Raw genomic sequence first — 8056 nt, 5'->3', positions numbered from 1 at the left:
ACTGAACATGTTTGGTCCTCACAGAGGGCAGTCTGAGATTCACCAAGATTGTTATGAACCCTTTGTGATGTAGCACCTACCGCTGGGTCACGCGGACGCAGACATGTCACATGAATCACATTTTTATTATTTCTTACCAAAAGTCCCCCAAATTACATGTCAGTGTGAAGAATTATGTGCAAAGAAAGAACAAGTTATAACTCTTTCAAAGCCGTGAAGGTAAAATACCACATATATCCCCTGTAAGCCCAGACTTTGGTGAGGGGCACCTTTCCAAACAGGGACAATCGATCTGCAGGGTGCCAATTATAGTGATTGGCACCTTTATTTGAGCGAGGAAGAAGCGAGAGGGCCAGCAGAAAGAAGACCAGATGGGTGGGCTGTTTTAGAGAGGGGCTGGGAGGAGGGGAGGGCAGAGCTGGGCGGGGATGGAGAGTAACTGCGGGGGAAGAAACTTTGGTGATAAACAGCTTCCAGGGAGGAGCAACAAGGCTGAACTTGTTGGTTTTTAATGGTTTTTAATTGGTGCAATTTTATCAACAGCTATTTAAAGGATAATTATTGCTGCATTTAACTTTATTTGCCTGGAAAAAAAAAACACATGGTTGGAAAAATAAAAATCAGTATTTTACTAAAAATAAATAGAACAAAAACTATTATCAAACTGTCAGTTTGACTCATAACAATTAATAAGCGGCTTATTTTAGTTTGTGCAGTGGCAGCTTAACTGAGCCAATAATGCCTGTAATAGTAATCAATAATTAGTAATTAAAATGCACTAGTTCAAACGAATAATCACTGAACAGTGAAAGAATTATAGTAAAAAGAATCAGTGAACAAACTTTGTAATTTTTTTCATACTTTTCTTACTTTAATTATTTTTAAATAATACATTTAAAAAATGTGAAGATTTTAAGAAAATAACATTAGAAAAATATTTAAACATCAAAGGCAAAGTAGTACAAAAGCTTTGTAAGGTAGATGAGGTGTGTAAATTACACGTTTTTAAACAGTAGGGGATTTTTATATTTTTAAAAACCAGATAATGCTTTATTTGGTTACTTTTAAATGTTATTTTCACCGTGGTGTTTGAGGAGTGCGCTTATTGTTTCACTGAATTTTCACTTCAAACACTTCATAAAGTCACTTAACATGATGAGTGTGTTTATTTTGGTTTATTTATTTTGGTTTTAGTTCTGTGTTTTGTAGTTTTATTTTCATTTTTTAATAAGTTTTGATTTTATTTGTTTTGTGAGTTTTTGTTTTCAGTGCAGTTGAGTTTCACTTAGTTTTCAGAGTGAGTTTGCTTGTTTTATTTTTATTTTTGTTAGCTTACAGTTTATTCTTTCTAATTATGATTATATGGAGAGACCTTATCAGTGGAAATATTTAGGCAAAGCAGAATGGATGCTTCAATACAAACACAGCTCTTTACAAAGGCAGCTGGCTCACAGTTATGTAAACATGCCGGCCTCGGTAAAGGCTGGTTACACCGACAAATTTTTACCAAACCAATAAAGATAATTAAAACTAAGAAGATTTCATTTGTAACTTTGCTTTTTGTTTGTTTGTTTTGTTTTGTAAGTTCACAAAGTTCAGTTGGTTTTCTTTTCTTTCTTACTTTTTAAGTTTATTCTTTATTTTTTTTCTGTCAACTAAAATGTTTTTTTCCCCACATCTTGTTTTACTTTTTAATTTAGCTGCAGTCAAACCTTGACTGTGATACTGAAGCTCTGCTTTTCTATCTTTCAGCACAGATTGATGTTTAACAAAGTGCTTCACAGAGTAATTTCACATTTTTCAGTTAAATGAATAACCTTAGCATCACAAACACAAACAAAACATAACATATCAATTCAAATCAATATTTAATGTGCTGCATTATACAGCCTAAGTACTCTTATAGGCTTAAAGCAATATCTGTTATCAACTACACTGGCTTATATGTGTAGGAAATATAGTTGTATATTTAGACTGCTTGTGCATGCCCATTCTAGATTATGGAATCTATTGATTCTATAATCTGGACACTCTGTCTGACTATGGCCCATTGATGACATCTGAATATAAAAGACATAATGAAAGTTCTGTTGATGTTGCTGTCATTAAATTTGTCATACATAGCTTTTATAATAATAAACTAAAGAGGCATAAAGGTTATAAATAGTTTATTTTAGCCCAACTTCATTATATGTGACAAACATAAGTACTTCCAGGAGTGTGAGTTGTAGCTGTGTCATAGTTTTAGTTTCTCAGCTCCTGGTGATGTAGACAAACAAACACTGAGGCAAGTTTCTAATGAAAACTAGAGTTTGGTGAAGTGATGACCTTTTTTTCCAAACACCAGAATGTGTGTTTACATACAGACGATACCATCGTCTCCACCAGTGACGTAGGAACAACAGTTCAGCAGACAAATGAAAACCTTCAACAACAAAAACCCTCTAAATCTAAACTGTGTGATCTTGATGATTTTTTAAACTTGATTTGATTCTTTTGCTCTGATAGCAGCCTGTCTTACAAAGACGTCTGAGCGAGAGATTAAATGAATAAGAAGGAAAAACGGCTACAAAGTCTGCACTCACGCTCATGTAAGTGAGCATCAGATCAATTCCACATCACCACTCAGAAGCTGTTTGTTGTGCATCAACAAATGAACCTTCAGCTCCACATTGGCTCTGTTTTTCTTTTAATATGCACAGTGTGTGTTTGTGTTTGTGTTTGTGTGTGTGTGAGAATGAGGGTGTGCGTTTGGTCCACAGATCTTCAGGAATGCTTCACTGTCCTGCCACCCCCGCCTTTTTGCCCCCGCTCGCCTTTCTCCATCCCTCCATCCTTTCTCCCTCTTCCTTCCTCCTCTGATAAAGCAGCTCAGCAGCCCATCAGGGGGCCTCTCCACTAATTAGGGTCACTAATTGGGGGTCGGCCAGGCCAGGGACCCCTCTACACCTGCATGGTCATGTGACTTTCAAAGAGGTGCGCAGGGTCAGGGGTCGTGCAGTTGAGGTTGTGGTTGGATTAATTTGACTGAGCAGATGAAGAGCGGGGTGATAGCAACACATAGATAGAAAACAGCCTCGCAGAAGGACTTTATGTGTCAATCTCCTCAGCTAGCTCCAACTGCTGAAGACCCGTGGTAATCAATCCACCCTCAAAACAAAAATATCGCCTTCCAAACAGATGTGTCTCACTTGGTTATGAGAGCCTCTCAGAACAGTCGCCAAATCTGTAACAGCAAAATGACCAAAATTAAACTGATCCGTGCATTAAATTAATGCAGGGAAAAACAGGTTAAGAAATAAGTGTTGGGACATCCTTGTCTGGTCAGAGGTTAATTGGTAGGTAATCTTCACGGCAGAGACCTCAGTGGAGGCCCCAAGCCCACCTGGCTCTCAAAGCTCTCATGGACTAAGTGATGTCTCCTTGTTTTGACAAGTGTCGTGCTTAAGCTCGTAAAAATATTCAGAGCTGCATTCCTAAGAAGCCCACTGACCAGAGGGAGAGAGGGGAAACAACAGGACACGAGGGATTTTTTTTAAATCACGCAAAGAAAAGGGGATGAGATGCAACACTGTTGGGTCATAGATGTTATAGATTTATTTCCCAGCTGAATTTCATTTAGCTGCTTTAGATTCAATGTCTCACTTTCATGCTGGTGTAGATGCAAGTGACCAGAACTGAGCTGCCATATTGATGTAATTAGTAGCACCTGTGCGATTCCTGTTAGGTGAAGTCATAATGTCTGATGGGATTGCTAAGATGAAGAAGAAATGACTGTTTATTAGAAATTAGTGCTTTGAACTGTTTTTAAACTAATCTAAATCTAAAGGGATTTAGTTCCTGAGAATCTTATGACCAGAGAAAGTGCAATATAAAAATATATATTGTTTTTAAGCATCCAGTCGAGCATTTTCACTGTTATCATCTTAGTATTTTAAACCAGAATGACGGTGAGGTGTTTGATCTGTCTGTGTGATTGAATACTTATTGGTTAACGAACTGTTCAGAGCTGCAACATCACTGGAGTGCCCAAAAGCACAAGGTGTGCAATACTCAGAGACATGGCCAAGGTAAGAAAGGCTGAAAGACGACCACCACAAGCTGAAACGTCAAGACTGGGCCAAGAAATATCTCAAGACTGGTTTTTCTAAGGTTTTATGGACTGATGAAATGAGAGTGAGTCTTGATGGGCCAGATGGATGGGCCCGTGGCTGGATTTTCATGCAGGACAATGCTCCATCACACGCGTCCAAGTACTCCACAGCGTGGCTGGCAAGAAAGGGTATAAAAGAAGAAAAACTAATGACATGGCCTCCTTGTTCATCTGATCTGAACCCCATTGAGAACCTGTGGTCCATCATCAAATGTGAGATTTACAAGGAGGGAAAACAGTACACCTCTCTGAACAGTGTCTGGGAGGCTGTGGTTGATGGTGAACAGATCAAAACACTGACAGAATCCATGGATGGCAGGCTTTTGAATGTCCTTGCAAAGAAAGGTGGCTATATTGGTCGCTGATTTGTTTTTGTTTTGTTTTTGAATGTCAGAAATGTATATTTGTGAATGTGGAGATGTTATATTGGTTTCACTGGTAAAAATAAATAATTGAAATGGGTATATATTTGTTTTTTGTTAAGTTGCCTAATAATTATGCACAGTAATAGTCACCTGCACACACAGATATCCCCCTAAAATAGCTAAAACTAAAAACAAACTAAAAACTACTTCCAAAAACATTCAGCTTTGATATTAATGAGTTTTTTGGGTTCATTGAGAACATGGTTGTTGTTCAATAATAACATTATTCCTCAAAAAGACAACTTGCCTAATAATTCTGCACTCCCTATTTCTTCAATTTATTGCCCTTAAAGCTGTTTCTACAAGCTACTGAGTCACGGCGTGTTTTCAGTTTTCACACACTGCTTCTGCATTTTGGTTTAGTTTTTGTTAAAAGACACAGTGTAACACGTCATGCGTTGGTGTTCATCATAGATTGTAGTTAAAGACCAGATTAATATTTTTATATTCTGATATGTAAAACCTTAGAACTTTGTAGAAAATGTACTTTTCTTTCCTACCATAACCCCATGTCTTCCTTTGTTTGTTCCCAGAAAGTTTTTCAGCTCCCAGAAAAGTATTTACAGGCTTTTTGTAATATTCTCCTTGAGAGTTCTTTCTGTAAGATCTTTTTAACCAACGTTTTTCTGTCCTGTTCCGGCCTGTTTTTTGTTTCTCATGTAAAGACTCAGAGTGTTTTTGGACCTTGGTTTTGTGTCTGCACCTTGCCACTTTTGTTCACCACGCTAACTTCCTTCTCGTGTATGAACCTAGCCTTGAATTACAAATTTGAATACTGGATTTTTATTTTATTTTATTTTATTTTATTTTTTGCCTCTATGGTACACAGAATGAATTTGGGATCTATCAGATGCCTCCCTGATGGTATTGCATGATGAATCCAAACAACTACAGTGCCCAAAAAAATGTGTCAAATTTAGATATTAGAAAATCAAATCAAATGAGTACATCCTCGAGCAGGATACAAAACCGTGTCGCTAAAAACATTTTAATTTTACTACATTTTCTCATGGTTACCTTTTGAAGGTTTGCCGATGCATTGTGGTGCAAACAGCAAACATGCCTGCATTTTCACAGGATAAAAGTATTTCATTTTCGGTCCCATCTGCAAACACTAGCATCAAGGCCTAATGCAGGTCACAATGTGGACACACAAGCATTTAAGCCAAAGATTTGTTGGTGACCTGTAATAGTTGTAATTTTGTGGCATTGTGGTTGCACGCACCCTCTATGATTGCTCTGTAACATTTCAATTTCTCAGCCTTTCACAGAGCTGAATGAATCTGCCCGCTGCATACAAAGAAGCACAGCTGAAGACTTAAAAAGTTGAGAACACAATTTATTGTGCAGAAGTTACCCTTCAGCACAACAAATTGGACAGTTGGTGTAAGAGGAGCAGAGGCCACTGGTTTACACTTTCACAGGATTCAAGGACGACCTTCCTCCCAGTTTTGTTTTGCCTGTGGATCTTGTTTTGCCAGAGCAGGCCACATATTTGTATCATCTCCTCTTTTACATTTCTGACCATTTAACTTGCAGACAGATAACCTAGCTGTGATTTCATGGGAAACAAGCAGCGAGTGCATTGAGAATATTCCAGTGTTGTGACGATCATGCTGAGAATCAATGGACAGAGCTCTAGATTGACTTGATTGCTTTGGCTGTGTGTATAAAGGTGCTTTTGTGGAGAAGCCATTCCTGTGCTTATCTTGCTTGATTAGGTCAGTGGATTTTTCAGAAAGTGATCACACCTCAAGGACACAAAGTAGCACCTTCGTTTGTCTCCCACAGCACATCGCATCTGTCCTCTGAAGCAATCTTTTCCCCATTAGCTGTGGCCAGCAGTCTTAAAACCTTGGAGGAAACTCGATCAACGCTGCTTTTAAATCCACTGTATTGTTCACTTTCCTTCTCCGACTTCACTTTGTGCCCAACGAGAGTAATGCATGGTGCTAATGCATGGCAGAGACCTTTCCTCATCCAATAAATACAAGGTTTTGTGCCGAAAGCTTCTTTTACTTTACATACATTCAGGGTCATCAGGCTGGCATTCAAGGGGAATCGACAATAACTTGTTACAGATTCAGCAACACTGAGGAGGAATATGTTATTTGCAATTCAACGTGGTTGAAGAGTGCTTTTGGAAATAACAGGTGAGGTGAGGATGAGCAGAATGCAGTTAGTGGTGAAAAAGTACTTAAGAATTTGTATAAGACAATCTTAATAGAGTGTCTGTGTGTCCTCGCTTGTGTCTCTACGCTGGAATCTTGAGTATCTCATTCAGCACTTAAGCACATTCGCCTCATATAAATGAAGTTCTGTGAAGATAACAGCTTTCACTGTCTATACTGTCTCTTGATCAGATATTGATTGTATTTCTGGCTTATTTCATGATTATCAGAAATGTCATGTTTGTTTCATTCTTCTGTGTCTAATGAGGTTCTTTTAATTATGTGTTTTTCTGTATCCAAGGCATGTTAATGTATCATGTCTTTATTAAGTGCTGCTTCAAAGCAGATGTTTCTATGTAATTAACTGTTCCTAAATGCTGTTTGCTCCACCAGTCAAGCTTTCATTCCTCCCGACGATGTGCTGATAATAATTCTAATGCCATAAATTATCTTTCAATTCAATTTATATAAAATCCCAACAGCTGTCACCTCAAGGCACTTTATCTTGTAAGGTAAAGACCCCAAATTACAATAGTTCAGCCTAGAAGTAATAGCTGCATGAAATAGTTTTTCAGCATCAGCAACATTATGTTTTTAATTTTAGTCATATTGTGTTTCTTGCGCAAAGTCAAGAAAGCATTTGCATAATATACTCAAGATTCCTCACAGTGTGACGGGAAGGCGAGGTAATGGCATCCAGACTTAGCGTCTGGTTAGACACCATGTTTCTAAGATTTTTAGGGCTGGGTACAAAAACCTCAGTTTTATTTGCATCCATGTCTTTAAGCCATTCTTGCAGTTTAACTGATTGGTTTGTATCATCTGGCTTCACAGCTCTGCCGATGCAGAGCATGTGTAATGTAAACATATTGGTCCTACCTAGAATGGCAAACATTGAGACATTCTGCGCTTAAGTTAAAGCACAGATACTTGTGTTAAAAAATACTCTGGTAAAAGCTGAAGTACTGATTACATTTATTTACTCAAGTAAAAGTAAAAAAGTACAGTCTGTGAAATGTACTCAAAGTAAGAAACTGAAGAGAAGCTCTTTATAGGACGTTTTTACCAGCTGTTTTTGTACAAAACTAACTGAACCTTGTGATATATTAATGTAATAACATTATATTAGTAGATAGGAATGTAAACTTTATTTCAGCCGAAATCTTATTCTAATAAACGTACTCGGCTTGAATCTTTTATGCAGAACATGAGCAGAGAAAAAGGAGAATTTTTAAAAATAGCTCTATTCTGTGTTGCTTGCATTGTAGAAGGTGACTCTGCTTCCACACCTAAACAGGAAAATGAGT

Source organism: Mchenga conophoros, linkage group LG3, assembly GCF_057382185.1.
Source record: "Mchenga conophoros isolate Kocher_MC1m ecotype Shallow Benthic linkage group LG3, M_conophoros_male_GT1.1, whole genome shotgun sequence".
Taxonomy (NCBI): Eukaryota; Metazoa; Chordata; class Actinopteri; order Cichliformes; family Cichlidae; genus Mchenga; species Mchenga conophoros.
The sequence above is the reverse complement of the archived record's forward strand: the minus strand, read 5'-3'. Positions refer to the sequence as shown.